Here is a 26662-nt window from a genome sequence, read left to right as displayed (position 1 = left end):
GCCTACTTGTACCATGTTGTAAACTAAACTGTTTCTACAATGGATGATGTGGGGCTGTTTTTTCATCCATACCCACTCTACTCTGTCTGGAAAGTGACCCAGGATTTCATTCATTGGACTGTTTAAGAATTCCTGTATTAGATTTTGCCTCTATATCCAAATGTCCAGTGGGGTATTGTGGTGGGCTGAATTATGGTTCCCCAGAGATGCCTACCTCCTAGTTCCCAGAACCCATGAAGACTGCCAGTGTTGCAAAGACATTTTGGATGTGTGATTAAATTAAGGGCCTTGAGATGGGAAGATTGTCTTGTATTATCCTGTGGATCCTAATGACAATCACCATGGTCTTTATAAGTGGGAGGCAAGAAGAACAGAGGTGGAGAAGGCTGTGTGATAATGGAGCAAGTATTGGAGTGATGCCACAGGAGTCAAGGAATTTGCAGCCTTATATCCTGGAAGAGGCAAGGAATAGATTCTCCCTGGAGCCTCTAGAAGGAAAAAGCTTTCCCAAGACCTTTATGTTAGCCCCTTAAAACTCATTTTGACTTCTGACCTCCAAACTGTAGTAAGAGAATACATTTTTGTTGTTTTAAGTATGTGGTAATTTGTTATGGCAGCCACAGGGAACTAATGCACTAAGACAGAGTTCTGTGGATTTACCTATGTCCAGAGGCTGAGGGTCAAGACTGAGACCAACTGCTCATACTACACCCTTACTCTCCCCAATCCAGAAGAGATGAATCCATCTGAAAGTTTTGAATAAATAAGAGTCCCAGCCCTAAAGGCCCTCCAGTGTCTGAGCAGTAGTAATTGGGCAGTACAAGAAAAATGTACAACCAAAGTCACACTCCACTTGGAATTTTCTTTATTCTGGAAAGGAGGGAAAGACTGATGGAACAGGGCGTCATAATGTACCATGGAATGGGACGGACTTAATATTTAGGTGGTTTTATAGAAGCTGGCTTTTGTTTGTTTGTTTTCTTAGTAGAATTTTTCCTGCTTGGATTTAAATGTATGTTTTCAGGATAGTAGCACTGCTGCACCAACAGCCTCGGCACCACCGCCAACAGTTAAAAGCGAACACCAGAAGATGCTGCAGTTTAACATCCTTAAGCTGCCTGTTTTTTGTCTGTAAGCAGTGGAATGTAAATGTGGCTGACTCTGATTTTAGGCACCAATATCATGCATTCCTTTAAGCCAGGTGGTAAATATCCACCTGCAAGGCACCTTTGGTTTTATAGGGAAATGAATCATGCTGAACTACTTGAATTTGACCGTGAGAAGCAGAATCCATAGTTGTTAAGAATTTTTTAAAGGAATTAGTAGAGTAAACCTTTGATGAAATCTTTTCTGGGGACATGCCAGTGAGGTCATCCATCAAGACTACCCCATTCCTTTTGTTCCACAGAGCTTAGCTGCTAAATCAGAGCCTGAGAATTGTGACCAACCTTATGAAAGCATCTGCAAACCATTTAACACAATTACTAACAGCAAATTTCAACTTAATGAGCTCTCAAGTTCCTGGTCTATAACCCTGAACAACTCACTTAGCTTCTCTGAGCCACACTTTCTTCATCTATGAAATGAGGTTGATTATGATTTCTCACATACATAAAAGTGTTACCAAAGAATCTAGTATAAAGCGGCTAGTCAAGACCTTTTTGGTTATAAATAGCAGAAATACAATTCAGACTTATTAAGCAAAAGGAATATGTTTTACGTAACTAAAAATCAAGTCTAGACCTGGATTTTGGTACTGCTTGATTCTGCAATTCAAACAATGTGATTATAAAGAGGGACCCATTTGTAAGGTAGATTCTTTCCTTGCAGAGGGCAAGGATTGCTTAGCAACCCCCAGGAAGGAAAGAAGCATCTTTCTCTAAAGAGCGCTGGCCGAATGGTCCCAGGGAGCTCCTGCCTTGGCTTCTCTGTGCCCACTTGAACCCTAATATCTGTAAACTGAGCGGTGGATGTGCTCTGATTGGCCAGGTGTGGGTCTCATGATCGTTCAAATGTCTTTTGTTTGCAGGAGACAGAAAATTCAATTTAAACTACTGCAAACAATAAAGGGACTCAAATGGCTCACACAGATTTGATTTCAGGCGGGTTCAGCCTGCAAACAATGTCATCAGGGTGATCCCTGATTTCCCCCTAGCTCTCCATGCTGTGTCCTATATTGTTAATTTCATTCTCAGGCTCCATTCATGACCCTAGCAACTAGAGTTTCTCTCTTTACCGGATCAAAATGATTTTATTTCTCACACTGCGCTTCAGGTTGAGAGCACTCTTTCAGTGCTCCCGCACAATTTCTGACATTCGTCCATTCTCTTAATGGCTGACATTGGGTCACATGCCTCTTCCTATGATCTGGAGGATGGAGTATATCAATTGCATTAAGCCAAGTGTAGCTTGCTTATTCAGCTAGGATATGACTAAGAATGGGGAGATGCATGTTCCATAAAGAATTGCAGGTTAATATTGGTGAGGAAAGGGAGTTAAATGATGGATAGAAGTGTATTATGGTGACACAAACTCGGTGCAGACTACTTGTAATGACTTTCTCACTCATAAGCCAGATCTCACTACTAGACAGAAGGTAAAGGGGTGTATATAAGGTAGACAAAACAACAGGTATCCATGTCAGGTATCCTAATATCTGTTAGTTTGTTAGGATATTATCATCCCATTTATGTTGTATAAACTGGGGTCCTGAAAGATGAAGTGATGCCTTTAAGGAAGCAGAGATAATAAATGGCTGAGCTGATACCAATATATTCATATATATATTCTTTATGAAAAGCAGTTATGGGAAGTAGCTATAAGGGCCAACTGTTCAGTTCAAGAAGTTGAGGGGAAAAAATGAACATAGAACTAAGGAGGCAGAGAAATCAAAGTACTGAGGATGAGAAAACAGTATTTCCAGATTTCCCAATTATATTTGAAAATGGAGATCTTCTGATAACCTTTTCTTTCTGTTGTTTTGCTTGAGGATCTATGGCCCAGAACTTGAAAAAACACTTATATCATTGACGCAGCAGCTCTCCTGTGGCATGAGGTTTTTAGCCACTTCTAGCTTCCCTCTTAGCTAGGTAGGCCAGTTAGACAAGTGGCTTCTTTTTAGAATCCAATTCTCTTTGTTTTCTCTTTTCAGTCATTCCTACTTTCTTTCATAAGACGTGTTTATATCAATGTGTGGGAAACCACTTAACAATTCAGTTCTTCTAAGAATAATTGAGGGTCAAGGATTATTAACACTCTAAAGAAAATGATTACATTTCCTATGATCATACAAAACATGGCATTCTCAAAGTGGAAAAGATGGGTATGTCCAGAAAAGAGGTACTGAGGCTTTTGTCAGTGTGGAATTAAGAGTCTAGTCATTGGGTTGAGATCCTCTGGAGTAGGAAATAGGAGCTCGCTTCAGTATTCTTGCCTGAAAAATTCAGGGGCAGAGGAGCCTGGTGGGCTATAGTCCTTGGAGTCACAAAAAGTTGGACATGACTGAGTGACTAGCACACACATAGCACGCTGGGTGAACAGACCAGGCCACGTGGGGACAGCAGGTGGACGCAAGATAGCTGCTAGAGTAACTGGGTAGAGCAAGGAGAGCCGGGCAGGTCGGACATGGTGTTTTATAGAGTATAGTGGTGGATGGCAGGTCTTAGCCCCAGTTGGTATTTGAAAGGATGGCTATCAGTATGAAAGATAATACAGCAGGCGGATGGTACCTGTTCAGAGATTTGCAAGTTTTTGTCTTGATATCCTTGTATCTGGCATAGTCTTAATGTAGTCAAGTCTTGCCACATAGTAAAGTCTTAATGTTTCTTCAAAACGTGAGCATTTAGAGATGTAGAGAGGCAGCTGGCATCAGGGAGTTTTGGTAGAGAATGGAGGGGGAACACATCTACAGGTAGGGTTTCCCAGATGCAGGACTTTCAGGGCTAGAACCAGGATGGGTCCACCTGGATAGTTGGTTATCCTTTCCCACAGAGCCAAAAACTAAAGGTCTAATTCTGGGAGTACTAGCAAGAGTGGATGGCATTCCTTCTCAGCTTCCTAGATGTCATATCTGGTTCAGTACAAGGTCACCTCTTGAGTCAGTCACCTTTGATTTGTGGCTCCTCTAGAATGAGAGATGAGGATTTTCTTAATCCTCAGATTTTTTTTTCCCCTCAGAAAACAAGTGATCAGATCTCATAACTAGAATGGCCATCAGGGATGAGCAATATTGGTTGATTCTCAGTCACACTGAGTAGGACATAACATTTGGTTGTTAATATTTTAGTCTTTGAAATCAGAGGCACCTGCGTTTTCACCCCTGATTTTATATGGTGGCTTAGGTGAGTTACCTAATTTACTTGTTTACCCCATTGGTGAAATGGTATAATAGTTCTTATGCCAAAGGGCTGTTATAAAACCCACATGATATAAAGTATATGAAGCACTTACTACAGCACTAGGCTCATAGCAGTTAATCATTTACAGTAGATAGATATTATTCTGTGGTGAGGGCTTTCTATCTTCTGCTTATGTAGGTTTAATAATGACAGTATTTTCTTAACACAACTTTGGGTGTACCTCTAAGACAACAGAAGCTGTACCTGGTCCAGAAGACAAATGAATCTGATTAAGAAATAAGAAAAGCTGATGCATGAAATATGAGAAAATAATTCACATTCAGAGTGTTTTAAGCACTCATTAAAACCCAGACTGTACATTGTATGAATTATAAAAAAAGGAGCTAAAATCTAGAATTCTTATGTGATTCTGAGATTTTACTGGGAAAAGATAACAATGAGATGCAAATTTTTTATTTAAAATAATTTGTTTAAAAGCTGCACTGATGTATCAGTAGAGTTAGAAACTGAGCATTAGATGTAAGGCTTCTTTAAGACTAGGGAAAACAATTCCAGCCTCAAAGAATTTTTGTCAGTTCAATGTAGCTGTCTTTCCAATGACTTGACGTTAATTAATGTTAACTTTGATGGGAATATAATTACTGTTTTCTTTCAAAACAAATATATTCATATTCACCAAAGCAGATCAACCAGGTGTTTATGAACCAGAAGTCTACTTCAGCGTTAATTGGGAGGTTTGTTTGCTGAATTTTGCTCCCCTTTCTACTCTTAATTCTTTGCAGCCTTAAACAGGTCACTTATGCTCTTGGTGCATTAACTTCCTCACTTAATGTTTTTATTTTTATCTTTGTGGGGGATTAAATGACATATTAACTATTGATGATGCAGGTCAATGGTTTCCAATTAGGTGTAATTTAACTCCCCAGTGGACATGTGGTGATATCTGGAGACACAGTTGATTGTCATAGGGCCGTGCTATGGGCAAATGATGGATGAAGGCAATAAATAATGTAAAACATCCTACAGTGAACAGGACAGGCCTCACGCTGCCCTCATCCTGCCATATTAAAGAATTACCATGATCATGAAATTAGTTGAAGATTTTTCTCTTTTTACCATTGAAGATTTAGGAAGAATATTATTTATGAGGATTCTCTGCTTTGTATCATCCTAAAATTTGTAAATTCATTTGCAAACGGGATTTTTATGAACAGACTAGAGAAGGGTCCTCCTCCATTCCAGGCTCATTGCTGGGTGCTGGTGTGCAATGAAGAACCAAATAGTTGTGGTCTGTGTCTTCACACAGTGTGGCCTTGTGGGTGAGTCAGACAGTGACAAGTAAACAAAGAAATACTTAGCAACATTGTCATAAGGGAAAACAGTGGGGAAGCCTCTCTGGAGAGGTGACAGCTGAGCTGAACCTTGAATGGTAAGATGGTTCTAGTCGTTTAAGTAGCGGTCCCCAACTTTTTTGGCACCAGATACGGGTTTCGTGGAAGACAGTTTTTCCATGGACTGGGGGTGGGGATGGTTTCGAGATCATTCAGTCACACTACATTTATTGTGCACTTGATTTCTGTTATTATTTCATCAGATCATCAGACGTTAGGTCCTAGCGGTTGGGGACCCCAGTTTTAAAGTTTTGAGTAGAAGGATGTTCCAGGTAGTGGGATGAGTATGTTTACTGGTATTGAGGTAGGAAAGAAGGTGGCATGTTAGAGGACCTGAAAAAAAGCTGTCATGAGTGAAATGTGTTAGCGAGAGGGAGAGGGGGTGAAATGAGGTCAGAATGAAATGAGACAGGCAGCCACTGGAGCATGGGGGCTCTTTAAGGAGCTTGGATCATTTTGTAAATACAAGGGAAAGCCACTGAGAGGGTTTAAGCAAGGGCCTTAAATGTTGTTATTTATGATTTTAAAAGGATCCCACTGATGTTGTAGGGAGAAGGAATTGTATTGGGGCAAGGATAAAAGCAGAAAATCGATTAGAAGTTGATGGGATGGGGAGGGAGGCGGGAGGAGGGATCGGGATGGGGAACACATGTAAATCCATGGCTGATTCATGCCAATCTATGGCAAAAACCACTACAATATTGTAAAGTAATTAGCCTCCAACTAATAAAAATAAATGAAAAAAAATTTTAGGAAAAAAAAAGAAGTTGATTGTAATAATCCAGAGAAGAGACGGTCACGGCCTGGATGTGGATAGTGGCAGTGGAGCTGAAGAAAAAGCCCATAGAATCCAGACTCAGGTTAAAAGTAGACTAGATATGACTTGATGGGAGAGTGCATAACTTTAGAGGAGTGTGAAGAAAATAGGGGAGTCAAGGATGGGTAGGTGCTGAATGGTGCCATCAGGTTAGGTATCAGTGACAGAGGGGAGGGAGAGGTTATAGGGACCAGAAACCAGGAATTCTGATATAGATCTGATAATACTGAGGTGCTTGTAACTCTTCTATTTGGAGATTCCCGTCAGGAGCTTAGAAGAGAAGTTAGGTTAGAGATCTAACCTGGGAGTCACTTGCAAAGAGGTGTTGATTAAGGCCACAAGAATTAGTAGGGGGTCTGGGACTGAGCACAGAGGGACTTAAATATTTTGAATCTGCCCCCCCCCCAAATTGCAAAACATTGTGTGTTCACATTTGTTAAAAATCTTGTTTTATCTTCTCTCTGCCCCTTAAGTTCCACATATCAGTCATGCTTCTTTTGCTAACTGAACTAGCTAATGGAATTCCACTATTAGCCTTCAAACTCTGGCCTGCTGCAGTTGCTGGTACAAGAAATCTTTACGCCACGAGGAGAAAAATTTCCACTTTCTCTTGCCACTGACGACAAGCAGATTGTTTTGCATCATACAATTCTCCTTGCAATAGGTATTTTTAACAATAGCATCTTGTAAAACACTGAGACTTCACATATTGATAGGCCCTATGAAAATAACCTCTAACCTCTAAAGCATCTATAAATCTCATTAGTTTTTCTTAAGAATGTGTTGCCCCCTCCCCTCCAAATAATATTTCAGTTGACTTTACTTTCAAAGAAGTATAAATACTCAAGAATTTTCTTTGTTAAACCAGAAGGAGAATGTCCTTCCTTTGCATGTATGAAGGTGCACCACCACCACCAAGAGAAACCTCAATCTCTGCTAATTTATTTCAGAAATTAAAAAACATTTAATTTAACAGACAGAACTAGCAAAGGAGGTTGAAGAGTCACCAGATAGGCTTGCAAAATACTAGAAGAGTGGAAGATCAGAGGGTAAATTTAGGAAAGAATGTTTTCAGAAAGTGATCACTTCTGGAGAGATATCTGGAAAGGTATTGACTGAAAACAGCCAGATCTTTACAGCATGGAAGTGACTGGTGACCTTCATCTAACCAGTTTCAGTGGAATGGTGGAGATGGAGGCCAGTCTGGGTTAGGCTGTTTGGGAAGTGGGAAAGGCAAAGTCAGACTGTGTGGAGGAAAAGGTACAGAGCTGGTGGAGGCAGGACCCAAAAGAGGCAGCATGTATCTTTTAAGCAGCAGGAAAGCAGCTTGTATCAGCATGTAACAGGTGATGATTTTGTAGGACTTGCCAATTTCATTTCCAAGACTTCTATCTAGTCAGTTAGATAAGTCTTTTATCTCCATTTTTATTGATAAAGAAATAGATAATCAGTTACTTAGAGATATGAAGTAAGTCAGTACTGAGTAACAGAAGCCAGTGCTTGCAACTAGGTCTGCAGAATCAAAGCCAGTGCCCCTTTTTCTTACAACACAAATAAAAAGGGAAGCAATGTTTGGGAGAGGAGAAAGGAACCCAGGAACAAAGAATCAATACTCAGTGAACCAAATTCTTCACTCTAAGGGAACCTACCCTTGGTTCCTACTTTTTGTAAGTGAATAAAGTGGTGGATCTAACATGTCTAATTCTTTGCAGAAGAAAGGAGCCCTTAGGTTTATTGCATATTGAAAATGGTGTGTTTCTAAAGGAAAATTCGAAGAATCACCATTTAGACAGCTGTAAGTTCATGGCATCCAGCCCCATCACTTCATGGCAAATAGAAGGGGAAAAGATGAAAGCAGTGGCAGATTTCCTCTTCTTAGACTCTAAAATCACTGTGGATGGTGACTGCAGCCATGAAAGCAGAAAAACAATTGCTTCTTGGAAGGAAAACGATGACAAACCTAGACAGTGTGTTGAAAAGCAAAGACATTACTTTGCTGACAAAAGGTTGGTATCATCAAGGGTTTGGTCTTTCCAGTGGTCACATATTTTTGTGAGAACTGGACTGTAAAGAAGGCAGAGTGCCAAAAAATTGATGCCTTCAAACTGTGGTGCTGGAGAAGTCTCTTGAGAGTCCCTTGGACATCAAGGAGATCAAATCAGTCAATTTTAAAGGAAATCAACCCTGAATTCTCACTGGTAGGACTGATGCTGAAGCTCCAATATTTAGGTCACATGATGTGAACAGCCAACTCATTGGAAAAGATCCTGCTGCTGGGGAGGATTAAGGGTAGATGGAGAAGAGGGCATCAGAGAATGAGATGGCTGGATGGTATCACTGATGCAATGGACATGAACTTGGGCAAACTCCAGAAGACGGTGAGGGAGAGGGAGGTCTGGCATGCTGCAGTCCATGGAGGCGCGAAGAGTCAGACACGACTGGGTGACTGAACAACAACAAGCAATGGAGGAGGATTTAAAACACTAAACAGGAGCATCTGAGACGCTCATCTTTCTTGTTTCAGCGATACTGACAAGAAGTGCTAGGTCCTCCAGGTATTAGGATCTGATATACCTTTATGGTCTTACATGGTACATTTTGGTCACTCAGGAGTTCAATAGCAACACAGTGAGAAATTGTGTGAGCCAGATGTTGGAAATGCATCTGGTGAACTCTTGAGCACCTTGAGTTTAAAAGAAATACCATTTTTATGTCACATTCCTTGAATTTGCCAGATTCTTTTAAGATCAGAATATGTGAATTTGTTCAAGGTGTAAAAATATTGAAATAAATTGAAACATATTATATTGCTATTTCTTACCCTTGTATATATGCAGATGGAGCATGGAAGCTGTAAGGAATACCCAATTAAAAAGAGCTGTATTATTTTCTATTTTTAAAGCCTGAACACCTTGCTAGGGTGGTGGTCCTGGTTTAGAAAGATCTAAAAAAGTTAGTTACAATATATTTTAAATGATGTCAGTTACATATTGTATGATTCCAACTATATGACCTTCTAGGAAAGGAAAAACTATGGAGAAGAAAACTATGAAAAACTATGGAAAAGATCATTGGTTTCCAGGGGTTAAAGGAGAGGGGGAGATAAATAGGCAAAGCACAAAGGATTCTTAGAGCAGTGAAACTTCTCTATATGGTACTGTAATGATGGGTACATGTCAATATACATTTGTCCAAATCCATAGAATTGGTCCAACACCGAGAGTGAACCCTGGGGTGAATGATGGACTTTGGGTGATTATCATGTGTCAGTATAAGTTCGTCAGTTGTAACAAATGCACCACTCTGGTGGGGGATGTTGGTAGCGGGGAGGGTTATGCATGTGTGGGGGCAGGAGGGATGTGGGAAATCTCTGTACCTTCCCCTGTATTTTTCAATGAACCTAGAACTGGTCTAAAAAATAATGCTAATTAAAAAATTGTCATTTTAAGTATTGTCTCCAGGGTAACACATGTTGTCAGCTTCTGCCTGAGTGAGGTCTTCACTCCCAGCCTGGTCTGACTCTCAAGGCTGACCGTGAGCCAGGGCTCCTTGTGCTAAGCACTAAGAGCTTTCTTTCCCTTCACTAGATCTGTGCTCACAAACTTCATATTCTGCAATCAATTTGATCGACCTTAGAGCTGTATATATAGTCTGTCTACTTATTTATAGACACCTAATGAAGCCATTTAAAAATACTTTCTTTTGTGAAAAATTTTAGTCATTTACAAATGTAGACAGAATCCCTATATACTTTATGAAAGTAAAAGGATCCCTGTGTACCCATCACCAGCTTCAACATTTACCAATTCATGACCAGTCATGTTTTCATCTAAACCTTGATCCATTTCCCCTCCTCTCATATTAAAGAAATTCCCAGGTATCATATTAATGAGGCTATTTTTGCTTTAATTTACATCAGTAGATGTTCATATGCTTGCTTTACATGCATATAGTATATAATATACATTATGTTCTCAAATAGCATACCTTTCTATCTGTTATCACCACTGTGGGAATTATAATACACTTAAATTTTTCATTAATGTGTATTTATTTTTTAACAAATAGTATGTGGTTCAAAATTCTAAAGATTTGAAAAGGTATTCATAATAAGTTAAGACTTCCTCCTTCCTCCTCTTCTCCCTCTCTCTTCCCTCCAGCCATGGTAGCTGGTTTATGCATTGTTCATAGATAGTCTATGTATGTATAAAAGTGTGTGTGTGTGTGTGTGTGACAGAGAGATCAAATCTTTTATTTACTATCTGATTTTTTCATATAACAGTATGCCTTGCACATCTTTTCTTAACAAGATTTATAAAATGTAAGCTACCTAATTATTGTTAAAGGCTGCCTAGCATTTCATTTTGTGAGTCTACCTCAATTCATTTGTGTGTGTGTGTGCTAAGTTACTTCAGTCATGTCCAACTCTTTGTGACCCCATGGACTGTAGCCTGCCAGGCTCCTCTGTCCGTGGGATTCTTCAGGCAAGAATACTGGAGTGGGTTGCCATGTTCTTCTCCAGGGGATCTTCCCATCCCGAGGATTGAATTCACATCTCTTATGTCTCCTGCCTTGGCAGGTGGGTTCTTTACCACTAGAGCCACCTGGGAAGGCCATCATTTATTTAACTCACTTCTATTGCTGCACATGTATTTTCAATCTTTTGTTGCTATATGATATATCTTGCATACATTCTAAGTCTGTAGTACGGTTTTTAAAATTGAATGCCTTGAGACCAATGTTCCGTGTACATTCTGACTTTCTCTTTCTACCCAGTCTTTGTTTTAGTCTCTTTGCCATAACTCCCACCTGTAGCCTCCTCACCACATTTTGGGCATGTGACTGAAAATCAAGGGCCATGCTTTGCTCTTAAGGCAGTGATGCAGTGATGATCAGGAGGCTCAACCTTCTGCAGCTCAGCTGAGTCAGCGAAGCTTGGCAGCACAGTGCATTGTAAGATAGCAGAGCTGGGTAGTCTAAATTCAACCCTTTTATTTAATGGTGAACTGAGGCCTAGGAAAGTTAATTATGTTTCCCAGTTCCTCAGATTCTTATCTTCTGACTCAAAGAGTCACAAAAAGACTGAAAAAAAATCTGAATATATTTCCTAATAAAGTGGAAGTCGCTCAGTCGTGTCTGACTCTTTGTGACCCTGTAGACTGTAGCCCGCCAGGCTCCTCTATCCATGGAATTTTCCAAGCAGGAATACTGAAGTGGATAGCCTAGCCCTTCTCCAGGGGTAAAGGAAGATGTCAACTTGTCTTTAGGGTATGGCTTCTATACTTAAGGAGTTAATGTGGAGAATGCTCAGCTGATGTCACCGGGAGAAGAGGACACTGTAGTATGTGTAAACTCCCCTTATTCACATCACATATATAGCAAGACAGGGGTGATGAACTCCTCTTTTTTTTCACTGAGTTCCCCTTAGGGTTCTTTTTCATTACATACTTTTCCCACTCTAAGCCTCTCCTTAGATGCTTTTGATACCTTATTTTACCTGAATGATGGTAACAACAGCAATAGCAAGGATAGCAGCAATTCACACTTACACACTTACATGCTTTAAGCATGTTCATTTAATCTTGTGATCATCCTAAGAGGGAGGTACTATTACAAGTGGAGAAACTTAGGGCAAAGAACAAAAATAGCTCACAGTTAGTCAGTTGCCAAGCTGAGATGTGGGTTTGGTCAGGTTCCAGAATCTACATTCTTAAACCTGATGCTATACTTTCCTTTGTTTTTAAAAATCATTTATTTTTGTTTTTTTGTGTGTGTCTTTGTTTCTGTGAGTGGGCTTTCTCTGGTTGCAGTGAGTGGGAGCTACTCTTCATTGGGGTGCATAGGCTACTCATTGTGGTGTCTTCTCTTGTTGTGGAGCACAGGTTCTAGGCACATGGGCTTCAGTCGATGTGGCTCTTGGGCTCTAGAGCATGGGATCAGTATTGTGGTGCAAAGGCTTAGCTGCTCTGAGACTTGTGGGATCATCCCAGACCAGGGGTAGAACCTGTGTCCCCTACATCAGCAGGCGGATTCTTATCCACTGTGCCTGAAGGGAAGTCCTATACTTCCCTTTGAATAACAATGTTTGGGAGAAGGGGAATGCAAGTGACCTAGACTGGTTCACAGATGTTCAAATTCTTGCCCTACAGGTGGAGGCCAGGAGTGGTTGGACCTGGAGTTCTATGTGCTTGAGCTTGGTCTGGACGGGCCACTGCTGCTCTCGGCCTACCAAGGATGCACCAAGAAAGATCATAAACAGACATCCAGGTAGGGTGCTGTCGTCAGCTCAGGCACACTGTTCAGCCAGAGGATTAACCCAGGGAAGCTGGGCAGGTCTCAGGGCGACACCATGATGTTGGGAGAGAGTAGACAGGTTCAGCATGGAGGGAAATAGACTCTCCTCAAAGAGATCTCCTGAAATGCTGGAGCCCAACATCAGGGATTTTTAAAAAGAACCTGTATCCTCCTTTGTTGGGGAAGAGATTTGATAGTGGTGCTTCACTGACATGGATCTATACAGTAATTACATGGGAAGCTGGTTAAACATTCAGTTTCCTGGACTGCATGCCCTGAGATTCTGAGGCCGAAAGTCTGAAGCTGGCCCCTGGAATGCCGTCTGCGGCAGCCACCTCAGGCAGTTCTGAGGCAGCAGTTCCGTGGACTTCCTGTTGAGACCGTGGATAAGTGTGCAGAGACAAATTTTTCCCTTTCTCTTGCTCTCAAATCCCACTTTGTTAAATGCTGGAAAAGAATGATGTTAGGGAATTGCACAATGGAGACTAATTAGCGCTACAGAATAATAAGAAAAAAATACTGCAGGGGTGTGGGCAGGGGCTGCACTGCCGTCAATCATGTCTGGTGGCTGAGTCCACACCAGAGAAATAGCTGGGGGAGGGATTCTTCACGTGGTGGTATCTTTCATGCTTCCAAGAGTGTCCTGTTTTCTGTACCCAAGAAATCTGAAGATCAAGGGAACAAGTTAGATTGAAAACTTAATTTATTCATATTTTCATCATTTAATTATACAATTAAATAGTTAGACAATCATTAGACACCTACTGTGGGCCGCACACTGTTCTGGGATTTTGGAGGTATACAAGTGAACAGGATGACTCAAGTCCTTAACTTACGGGGCTTACCCACTATCTTTTAATGAAAACCACAAAGCTGGTCTCAGGACCTACTGAAGTTCAGATTCTTTACATCTCAGCATAGAAAGAACTTTCTAATGAGACAAAAAGCCGTAGGGTAAAAAGCGAGTTTATTTTGAGAAATACACATCTCATAGACAGAATGTGGTCTGTCTCAAAAGGCGAGAACAGCCCTGGGAGAAACACACTCCACAGACAGTGTGTGGGCCATCTCAGAAGCCTAGAGGAATAGTTAGCTTTATGGGCTGGGTAGTTTCATGGGCTAACGAGTGGGAGGATTTTTCTAATTATTTTGGAGAAGAGACAGAAATTTCCAGGATTAGGCCACTGCTCACTTTTTGACCTTCTATAGTTAGCCTCTGAGCTGTCCTGGCACCTGTGGTGAGTCGTTTAGCTAATGTTTCACAGTAAGCGTACAATGAGGCTCAAGATCTACTGGAAGTTAAATCTTCCACCATCCTGGGCCTAATTGGTTCTAATCAGATTTTGTTGTGTCCTCAAGGGCTCTGTCATTCTTTAGGGACTGAGCCCTGCCCCCTTCCCTCCTGTTTCAGGGTTATACCACCTGGCATAAACCTTGGCTCTACCACTTACCTCTCACTCTATGCCTGTTTGCTCATATATGACAAGTGGGTGATAGTGATGCCTCTCATAGAGTTGTAAGAGTTAAGTGAGGAAATTAATGCAAAACTTTTGCCATTGCCTGGCACATGTGCTAGTACATAGCATTGTTTTTACAAGGTTAGCCTTCTTTTTGAGTGTTTGGTTTATAGCTATTGGTGGTCAACCTCCTAGATCATCTTCATTTGCTCTCTACCTCAGTGGAGCTGCAGGTGAAGGAGAGCTTCCTGTGTTCCCAGTAATATTCACTCAGAAAGGAGCTCCTGTGAGCCTCAAACTTGGCTACTCGTTGCAACTGAAACTTATAAATTATGTAATCTGGTTTGTGCCCAGCCCAAAGTTTTGAATTATTCTAGTCAGTGTGGGAAAATGTTGGGGAAAAGGAAAAAGAAGTGATAATCACTCCCTGTGATTTTTAAAAAGTATTCCTCATGAATATTCAAGACCTTCACCAGTACCAGTCACAGCAGAGAAAGGCTGGCCTAACATTTGCTCCCTCAAGTATAGTCTGTTTTTCTCCAGACAATTTTATGTAAAATATCTACATTGTAAAAAAGAAAATGAGAGTGAGATACTAGGAAGGGATAGATGGAGTCACTGTGTGCTTTGATAATTCTGTCTGAGTAATTAAGAATACCCTCAAATGCTTCCAGATTTTACTGTGCTCTTTCTCAGGAAACTGCAGAATAATTCAGTCCTCATACTCACCATTTTAAGGACAAACCTCCTTTCCAGGATGCACTTTTGCAAAGGAGAACAACTTAATGGATAGAATATAATAAGTCCCCTACATAAGCGCAAGTTCTATTCTGAGAGCCCATTTGTAAGTCCAGTTTGTTCATAGTCCAACAAAATTAGCTTAGGTACCCAACTTACACAATTGGCTATATAGTGCTATACTGTAATAGGTTTGTAATAATTTTCACACAAATAGTATGCACATAAAAAAACACAAAAATAAAGAAAACATTTTTAATCTTAGAGTACAGTACCTTGAAAAGCACAGTAGTACAGTATAACAGCTAGCATACAGAGGCTGGCATGCATGTTCATGTTTTTGAATGGCCGAAACTTGAAGATTGGTATGTAGGGGACTTACAGTAATTGAAAATGTTTACATATTCTCAATGTAAGGGAGGATCTGGAAAATAAAAGTAAATTGAATGAGGATCAAGGCTCCTATTTGGCTTTCAGGTTGGAACCTTGTTTCTTGGTCTGATCAAAACGTAGTCTAGGCCCTAAGGATTGCTTAAAAACTTTTCTTTTAAAACTCTCCTTAGATTCCATTTATCTCAAAAGAGAAGGACTAGGCTAATCTGCATTCAGCAACTGACTGCCCCAGAGCCTCTGCAGTGTGAGATTTGAAATTGACTTTCTCCCTGGAGGATGTTTCTTGGATGCAGGAGGGGAAGAAAAGTCAGCTAAGCCAAGGCATCTTTAAAGATCTTCTCTCAGAAGCAAGATACAAACTGTGCTCTTTAGACAATACATTTCCAGTGTTCTAAGCTGTGACCTTCCCTACTTCAAATGAATACCAATGAAAATCAATTCCTCTCTGAGTGAGAAACAGAATTTGCTGGGGCTAGGAGGTAGATGAGAAGGGAATTTAGTATATCAAGGGAATAGTAGTCTTTGCAGGGGGTTTTGGATCTGCTAAGCAAGCTTTGGTGCTGGGAAAGGATTGAAGGCAAAAGGGGAAGGAGCGGTAGAGGATGAGGTGGTTAGATAGCATCACCAACTCAATGGATGTGAATCAGGGCAAACTCCAGAAGACAGTGGACAGGGGAGCTGGCATGCTGTAGTCCATGCGGTCACAAAGAGTCAGACATGACTAAGCAACTGAACAACAGCAAAGCAATTTTTGCTTAAGGGGGAAAGAGCTGAATTCCTATACTTTAAAGAGAGTGGGATATTTATTTCAATCTTGGAATTCAATAAAATTGAGGTTTTTTGTCACAAGATGGACATTCTGAATAAAAATGTATGCCTTACTCAACAAACTGAACACTCCAGTCTGATCATGTTTATCATGACTTGACAACTGTGATGTTGGGAAAAGCCTAAGTACTGGATTGGGCAAAGCTGGATTCAAATCCTGCCTCTGTCACTGCTAAATAGCTCTGTGTTCTGTGTGAGCTCTATAACCTCAGTTTCTTTATCTGTAAAATGGAGATTATACCTGCAGATGTGTTCTGATGATTAAATGTGATTACTATGTAAGGCAGAGCTTCTCTGGTAACTCAGCAGGTAAAGAATCCGCCGGAGATTCTTGCCAGAGAAATGCAGGAGACGCAAGTTCAATTCCTGGGCTGGGAAGATACTTTGGAGATGCCCTGAAGAAGGAATAGACTACTCACTCCAGTATTCTTGGGCTTTCCTGGTGGCTCAGATGGTAAAGAATCCACCTGCAATGTGGGTGACCTGGGTTTGATCCCTGGGTTGGAAAGATCCTCTGGAGGTGGGCATGGCATCCCACTCCAGTATTCTTGCCTGGAGAGTCCCCATGGACATGGGAGCCTGGCAGGCTACAGTCCGTGGGGTTGCAGAGAGTTGGACATGACTGAGCGACGCAGCACAGCATGGCCACATGTAAGGCAGTGAGTGCAGTGCTGGCCCGCATTGGGTACCCAACGCATGGCTGCATCTCTCTTCTCCCTGTCCTTTCTCTGCCCTCTCTCTCTCTGTCCCTTTCTGTCTCTCTCACATACATGCACACACACTGTGAAATTCCTCTCTGAATTGCTGTCTCCTCCCTTGCTTTTTCTGTTTCTCATTTGCTCATTCTGTAAGGCTCAGCTCCCATTGCCTTCTTATTGTCCCTCTTTCTACATAGATGTCTCCTTTTTACTTTTTGTAGTGCTCATAGTTTCATCCATGACCCTCAGGAGTTTATCATTTGATTAATATGGCAAAACCAGAATTTTAAAATATTCCACAACACCCCAGCTTTGAAGATCACAGTAAGTCTACAGTGAATTTTACTGATTGATATTATTATTATTTTTCACTTCAGTACAAAGTCCCTGGATTTCTTCTTTTTTCTAAGTTGACCTGGGGACATCATTATGGCACAGTGGTAAAGAATCCTTGCTTCCCTGGTAGCTCAGTGGTAAAGAACCCACCTGCCAATGCAGGAGACATGGATTCAGTCCCTGGGTCGGGAAGGTCTCCTGGAGGAGGAGATGGCAACCCACTTCAGTTTTCTTGCTTGGAGAATTCCATGGACAGAGGAGCCTGGTGGGCTACAGTCCATGGGTTACAAAGAGTCAGACACAACTGAGTGACTTGAGAGCACACATATGCACAATTTACACGTATTAATTCAGTTCTTCAGAAGCATTCACGAGACAGGAATTGTTATCCTCATTTTGCCAAAGAGCAAACAGAGAGTCAGAGATTTTCAATAACTTGTCCAAATTATATGCCAGGGTGGATTGTTAGGATTTGAATTCAGGTCTTTCTGATTCTTTTTTTTTTTCCCCCCTGTGCTGGGTCTCCATTGTGGTGCTCAGGCTTCTGTAGCTGTAGCATGCAGGCTTAGTTGCAACATGTGGGATCTTAATTCCTCAACCAGGGATTGAACCCAGGCCCTCTGCATGGGGGCATGAAGTTTTATCAATTGGGCCACCAAGGAAGTCCCAGGTCTTTCTGATTCTAAAGCTTAAACTCTGCCATATTATATGATTTTTCTAGTAAGTTTGTGATAAAAATGTATTTAGGGTTCTCAGTCATGGCTTTTGAGCATGTTTTCTCTGTGAATATTTTTCATTACTAAATTAGTTCATCCCTTACTGCCCTGAACGTGCCCAGTCTCATCTGATCTAGGGAGCTAAGCAGGGTCAGGTCTGGTTAGTACTTGAATAAATTGCCTGGGAATACCACACACCGTAGGCTTTTGGGACTTCCCAGGTGGCGTAGTGGTAAAGAATCGACCTGCCAATGCAGTAGATGCAGAAGACATGGGTTTGATCCCTGGGTCAGGAGGATCCCCTGGAGGAGAAAATGACAACCCACTCCAGTATTCTTGCCTGGAAAATTCCATGACAGAGGAACCTGGTGGGGTGCAGTCCATGGGGTCTCAGAGTTGGACACAACTGAAGTGACTTAGCACATGCACAAACTTGCAACATCCCCAGCCTCTCCTTGGCAGCCCTTTCAAAATGATTCTGGGTCCCTGTGAGCAGTGGAAGGGACTCAGATTTCTCCTGTTCAGAGACTTTAGGTTAGACTCAGTCTCCTGTCCATATCCCTCTTCTCATTGTGAACAGCATTAGACAGCTAGAAACTTTTTAGAGGCAAGAGAAAGCATTATAGATAGAGTAAATCTTTTTAAACAGCTCTGCTCATGGGGTACATATGTGGCTGTGGCATCTGTGAAAAGAACCAAACAGAACACCCATATGCAAATAATTTTCTTCTTTTTTTAAAGGTATTTATTGAATTTTTACAGTGTTGCTTCTGTTTTATGTTTTGTTTTTTCGGCCCTAAAGCATTTGGCTTTTTAGTTCCCTGACCAGGAATCAAACCCTGCATTGGAAGGCAGTCTTAACCACTGGACCACCAAGGAAGTCCCTAATTCGCTTCTTAAAAATATTTTCCCCTGCTATAAAACTTTAATAAATAGCTTGGGGAAATGATACACATAAGCCTAATGGCAATTTTTCCCCTTAAAATCAGTGAAAAGAACAGTGCTATTGTGAATAAATTCACTTTCCCTGCGCAAATGACAAGTATTTTCTATACTACAATGCTTTCCAATTATGTTGGGTAGCTTCATGTTAAATAACAACACAGGCTCCCAAATTGAGTCCTTGTGGCCGGTATCAAAGCTCAATAATTTTGGTAATAGATCTTTTTCATGCTTAAATGGATATGTAAACATCATATTAGAGGTTTTGGAGGACAGATATAACACGTTTTTCCTTAAACCCTATAATTTCTGCATTGAACAATGATCAGTGATTTCCCATTATCTTTCTAACTTTCCTATTTATTTATATTAAAAAAGGCCTTAGTATTAAAATTGTGTTTTCTGGTTTGGAGAATAACAAACTCAGTAGGTTGGGCAAAATATTTAAGTGCTTACTGTTGTTTCCTTTGCTGTAGATTGCCATAAATCACTGTGAAACTTTTAGAGAAGATAATTCCAAATCCCCAGCCTTTTTTTGCTGCATTTCTTAGAGGGCTCAAGAAACATGTATTTTTGGAAAGAAGAAAGGAGACACGCAGAAGAGAAACATGTGGGCAAAGCACTATATGGAACTTCACTGATGGCTCAGTGGGTAAAGAACCCGCCTGCCAACGCAGGAGATGCAAGAGACACGTTGAATCCTTGGGGTGGGACTATCCCCCGGAGAAAGAAAATGGCAACCCTATCCAGGATTCTTGCCTGGGGGATCTCATGGACAGAAGAGCCTGGAGGGCTATGTAGTCCACGGGGTAGCAGAGTTGGACACAGCTGAGCACATGGCATGAGGCACTGTATGGTCTAGTTTCATCCTTGAATGCAGTCAGTTATATATACTTAAAGTGGAGTCCCAAGGTTTGCTGCAAATTAAGTGTTGGGATCAATTTTATTTCATGTCTTTTTCAATTTAGTTCCTAATTTTGATGTTATCTTTTAGTTGACTGGCGTGTCTCCTCAAATTGGATTTCTGTTTGTGTGTTTTTTAGAGATTTTTTGCACCTGAGAATGTCTTTATATATTTAAAACAAGTGATCTGGATACTAAATTACAGAGTCACTGAATTTCCCTTCACAATATAATTTAGTGTTATATCTTAGGCCAACCTAGCTTTTATTTATTATAGGTGGTATGTTTCTTCTTCTTGCTTGAATACTTTTAGGATGTTTTCTTTATACTTGTAAACTGAAATATTTGTTGTGGCGTGCCTGGATCTGAGTGTCTCTCTATTGATTGCATTGAACATGGTGAATGCATTCATACTGCATACTCGGGCCATATTTATTTTTCCAGGGAGGGAAATTTTTCTTTGAATATTAATATTTGAACATCAGAAATCTTCCCCTGTGTGTTTTTTTTAAATAGATACTGAGCTTACCCAGAAAAGAGAGTAAGCTTGCTCTTAGTGACCCAAGGAAATTTAATTAACTTTACCATGAGATAATATGATGGTTGAAAAAATACTTTAAAAGTATGTATAGATTACAGAAATACTTTTTCCTGAACAGGGTGGAAGAAACTGGTTGTTTGGAAGGAGACTTTTTTTGTGTGTTTTTTTGTTCCATATTTTTCCAGAGTCATATTCTTTTTGACATACATGGTAAACATACCTAAGGGCATTTTTCTCTTAATTTTGGAATCCAAGATAAATCTCTTGTTCCAGAACACCCAAGTGATATACCTTTAATGCTAGAAGGAAATCTAGGTCCCTGGTGGTAAGAGGACTATATATGTGCGGATGGAAGGGTTGGTAAATAAGCTGGAAGAGTCATCATAGAGTCAAGACAACAGCATAATATGAGCTTTTCGCTTTTATATCAAGCTTATAGTACTGTGGCAGTATACATTAAGGATTACTTTTGTCCCAATTCTGTGTTTTGTTGCTTGGGAATATGTATAATTCTTAGATTGATTCTCTCTTCCATTATTTTCTCTCTCATGAAACTCGTCTTTTTGTCCTTTACTTAATCAGGAACATTTAACAGCAATGTAAGGCAGTATACAGTAAAATGTAAAATTGAGAGAAGTGGAAAAAGAGATGTGAGAATAAACTCAAAATATTACTTGAGGCTTTTGCAAAGGGTAACATGTGATCTAGCTTTTTAAGTATATATAGGATTGAACAGACCTAAAAGATGTGCATGCATGCTACATCACTTCAGCTGTGTCCAACTCTGTGACGCTATGAACCATAACCTGCAGGCTCCTCTGTCCGTGGGATTCTCCAGTCATGAACACTGGAGTGGGTTGCCATGCCCTCCTCCAAGGGATCTTCCCGACCCAGGGATTGAACCCGCATCTCTTACATCTCTTGCATTGGCGTGTGAGTTCCTTACCACTAGTGTGACCTGTGAAGCCCACCTAAAGGGTGATATTTAGGTAAATGTGATGGGAAAAACAGCTGGTTATGAAGTGGTTTCACCTATTTCAGTAATTTTTAGGTGAAGATATTTTGTGCATGGCTTTATTTATAGGCTGAAATCCACGCAGTGGGCTTTATCTTCACAGCTTTTTAAGCAAGAGTGATGTTGTCACAGACATGGCTGGCATCAGGCTAACACTTCTTAAGTGTGAATCAGAAAAAAAGAGAGGGAATATGACTAGTGCCATAGAGCTGCTGGTGTTGGCAGTGGGGGCAGTGGGAGGCCTCAGATTTGTCAATGTTCAGAGGCAGCTTGAGGTCTGTGAGTCAGGAAATGGAGGTCGAAATGGGAAAAGCTGGAGTATTAGGGATCCAGATTAAGATCCAAGAGCAATACTTCTAAATAAAGTGGAAAGAAGTCTCGGAAACTTGGTGGTCAGTATTATCAATAGTATACCACAGCAATGGACTTACTCCAAGATGTCTGACAGGATCAAGATCAATGCACTGGAAGTATAATTCGGGAAGCCCCTCCAATCTGCCCCTTATTTTTGGGCCAAGGCTTCTACTTCAGTGGAGAAGGTCTTCCTTGGATCCTTTTTTGATCCCAAATGAAACAGAAATTGCAGGACACTAAGAGACTGAGACTGGTCAGAAGATTTCATTCTCTATTTTATTCCTGTCTAAAGTTTGGATTCTTTAATTTTCTGAAAAGTCTTTGCTGCTGAACTGATGTACCTTCAAGAGAATGGACATGAACAAGTAAATGGAGATAGATTTCTGGCAATGCTACTGGTTTTGTGAAATCGGAGAGAGAGAAAGAAAGAGAGGTGGGGGAGTGACTCTTTCCTTTATTGTTTACCTTATGGCAGAAATTATGGACCTTTGGTGACAACCACTCATGACATTTGTTTTATGTATTTGGATCACTGTTGTTTTATAAAATCTTGAAAAGCAAAGACACAATTTCTAAAAAAAAAACCCACTGAATTAGCCAACCTGGAAAAGCTGAAACTAAAGCCTGCAGTGAATGAAGCCAATGAGAGAAAAGGAAAATTACATCCTAGCATCTAGAAAAGCGTAGGAATCGAAGATGCCAGATAGTTTCTAAAAGTAAGAATGGCAAGAAGTGAAAGATCGGGATTCATTAAACTTTTGTGTCATGAGATAACTTCTCTTACCTAGCTTCTCTTACCTAGAAGCTGCTCCTTGTCCACCCTGGTAGAAAGTGGGAAGTTCCCACTGGCGAGGTTCGTACAGCTGGGGATCACAGTGAGATACTAAATGTTTGCAGCTTGAATGGTGAGATCCCCTGTCTCTATTCTGAAATGTTTCAGAATACTGACAGCTAGGCTTATCCCCCCAACAGGAGGAACCCACGGATGCTGACAGTTGGGTGCTCCTCAACCAAATGGCCCACTCTCTACCCCACCATCTGATTGTGACTTGAAAGTCACGTGGATGCATTAGTTTGCTAAAATTAAGAAAACATTAAGTAAAAAAGAATAACTCACAGCCTGTTAAACCATCTGCTTCTAACACACAGATACTTGTCATGAGGCAGGAATGGGGGTTCATAGACCATACAGGGAATTTTCCCAAGGGTATCCTATAACAGATGGGAATCCCTGGGTCACAAATACGTATATAAAGAAAGTCATTACAGAGATTGACTGTTGTACCTCCAAGTGTGGTCTGATCAGAGTTATACTGGGAAAATGGATTTAATTGCAGAGATACCTTACTTGAGACTTTTCAAGGCAAGTAACATAAGAGATAAAATCTGTGGTGGCCAGAATATTTCTCACTGCTTCTTTATTACTATATACATTCTTTCTCTAAGTTGCAATGGCGCTTCCAAAAGTCACATACCCCTGGGCTATGTTTGATCACTTATTCATTCAAGAAGTATTTTCTAATCTCTTTTATTTCATTGGGCACAGTTCTAGACAGTGAGAAAGCAAAAGAGTCCCTGATCATGGAATGTAATTTACATTCAAGTGGGAAAGACTGACATAAACAAATAAAAACTATATTCTTTCTTTCCTTTCTTTTATGAGGGTTGACTTCACCCTCTTCTGGGACCAAAAGCAGAGAAGTGATTTACATTCTAACATTTTTTTTTAAATTGGGAAATTGGATTGGAAATCAAAATGGGAAGTCAAAATTCATACTTTCAGTAGAAAGAGTTAGCTCTTGGAATGATAGTGGAACAGTAAGTGTTAAAAGAAACTGGGAAATTGAAAGATCAAGATAAGCAAATGGGTCAGTGAGGTATACTGTATTAAGCTGAGCAAAAACCACTCTGGGAAAAAAACACATAAGCACATAAATATAATAAATACAGGCACAACTGTTATCTGAAGTCTTGTTCAATTTCTGGGAGATTTCCTCACCTTCATATTTCATTCCATTGAGTTACATGCACGTGCACACACATACCCCTGCATATAAGCACACACCTATATATGTACTATATACATATAATTGTGTGTATGTATATATTTATTTTTCCCCATAGCTCTCTTTTGTTCTGTTCTTTCTTTTCTTTCTCCCTCTCCTCCTTCCCTCCCACTTCTTTTCCTCCTCCTCCTCCTTTTAATAGTATCATGTTCTTATTTAGTGTATATTATAGCTTGCCTTATTTTTTGAGTAAAGCGGGGATAGTTACAAGTTTTATTCTTCTTGCAAAGACTCTGCTTCTTTCAAGTTGCTTTTATTTCTTTCAAACTCTACCTTACATGTTTGAGTCTTATTTCCGATGTTGGTGATTCTTCAAGAATAGGGCAATAAAACAACTGACAGGAAGCTCCTGAGTGCATGTGTGGGGCTTCTGGACTGTGGACTCCCTTATAGTTTGATCTCAGTGGGCCCTTTCATTAAGACAATTCCTGATGGAGAACTCCTTTTTTCCATCTATTATCTTCTGCCTTAATTATCTATGCCTTCTGCTCTCCATCTAGAGAGTAAACCTATATCTTATGTCCTCTAGAGGATAAACACCCTTCATCCTGTTGGGCAGAGATGATGCCCAAACTAACCACAGAACAGGGGAAGGAGCGGATATAGCTAATCCCAGGATTCTCTAACTACTGCTTTAAGTCTTTCCAGTTGACCTCATGTTTTTAATTTCACTTCCATGTGCATTCTCAGAGGACCTCGTGTTGCCAATTCCAGAGTCTTTGTAGAGTCTGCAAAGCATATTGAGTTTCTTCTTGGCTCCTTCCACTGCAAATTTAGGACTGAGCTTCCTTTAGATTCCTTCCCCTTAGATTCTTTCCCACCCATCCATCCAGCTTTCAAAATTGTGCTGCAGTTATACCTTTTTCCTTTGTCCTTGTGGTTTGTGCCCTTTAAAAAGTTCTGTTCTGATGTTTTAGTGTAGTTTGCGAAGGGAGTTAAACAAATGGAAATTCACCTGCAAGTCCCCCATGTTTTCTTAAGTATTTAAAATATTGCAACAATAATTCAAAGATACATGAAATTAAAATTCAAACAACCCATCAGTATATCAGAGAAGATGTGGCTATCTTTGCTCTTCCCCCGCCTTTGGATTTCACACTCACTTATCCTGAGCTAGATAGTATTAACTAGAATGATTATTTTCCCATTTTTCTTCTGTACATTTACATATGCTTACTTACCTATCTCAAAAAACAATTGGGATAGTATTAAACACGTGATTTTATGTTGTTTTGTTTGCTTATTTTTAAAAGATGGGTGATCTTTCCACATAAATACATGTAGTTTTTTGTCATTCTTTGAACAGCTGCAATCTAGAACAGTGCTGCCATATTTTATTCAACTTCTTCTCTATTTGGGAATATTTATTTTTTTCAGTTTTTTTTGTATTTTAACAAGGCTGTAGTGAACATATTTGAATAAACTTTCTTTGCACTTGCACAAGTATTTCCTTATGAAAATGTTCAGTGGCTCTTAGCCTAGGTCTGTGTTTTCCAAACTTAACTCAATTGCATTCTATTTCTTGATTTTTGCTATATATGTGTACAATTCTATACTTAATTTTCCCCTTAAATTAATGGTTTTATTTTGTTTTCAATGGAAGCTTTATAGTATTATTTCTACTTATCTATATAAATAGGAAAGGAGTGCCGCCTGACATGAATAGATGGTAAGTATAAAAGTAAATGCAAATTTAATGAGAACAATTTTATTGAATTTGAAGTGGATGTGGTTGTTTTCTGTCTTTTTGAAAGATATATTAATAAATGTTGTAATAGAGCTGTTAAAGTCATATTAGTACCAGTCAGCCTCAGTATGGGCTGTTCCTCTGTCTTTATTGCTTTTTGAGTTTCTGTATGGTTGCCGTATACACACATGTGATTTGTATGACATTCCACAGCTTTGTATATTTTACATTCTGGTTATTGTTTTTTCTAATATATTATTCTTTATTTTGGAAAAAGACCTGTGTTTTTTTTAATTTGTTCTTTTTTAAAAGTTTTTATTCTAGGTTTTAGTACAAGGTTGATTGACAATGTTGTGTTAGTTTCAGATGTACAGCAACATGGTTCAGTTATACATACACACGTATCTGTTCTTTTTCTTTTTTTAAAAAAATTTTTAAATTTTTTCATTTATTTTTATTAGTTGGAGGCTAATTACTTTACAATATTGTAGTGGTTTTTGTCATACATTGATGTGAATCAGCCATAGATTTACACGTATTCCCCATCCCGATCCCCCCTCCCACCTCCCTCTCCACCCGATTCCTCTGGGTCTTCCCAGTGCACCAGGCCCGAGCACTTGTCTCATGCATCCCACCTGGGCTGGTGATCTGTTTCACCATAGATAGTGTACATGCTGTTCTTTTGAAATATCCCACCCTCACATTCTCCCACAGAGTTCAAAAGTCTGTTCTGTATTTCTGTGCCTCTTTTTCTGTTTTGCATATAGGGTTATCGTTACCATCTTTCTAAATTCCATATATATGTGTTAGTATGCTGTAATGTTCTTTATCTTTCTGGCCTACTTCACTCTGTATAAGGGGCTCCAGTTTCATCCATCTCATTAGGACTGGTTCAAATGAATTCTTTTTAATGGCTGAGTAATATTCCATGGTGTATATGTACCACAGCTTCCTTATCCATTCATCTGCTGATGGGCATCTAGGTTGCTTCCATGTCCTGGCTATTATAAACAGTGCTGTGATGTGTTCTTTTTCAATCTTACAGTTTCTATGCCCTTTACATGCCTAGCACCGTGTTTTGTACATGGCAGATGCTTCACTAAAGTAAGATAATTATTTATTTATAGG

Source organism: Dama dama, chromosome 9, assembly GCF_033118175.1.
Source record: "Dama dama isolate Ldn47 chromosome 9, ASM3311817v1, whole genome shotgun sequence".
NCBI lineage: Eukaryota > Metazoa > Chordata > Mammalia > Artiodactyla > Cervidae > Dama > Dama dama.
Note: the sequence above shows the minus strand (reverse complement) of the source record.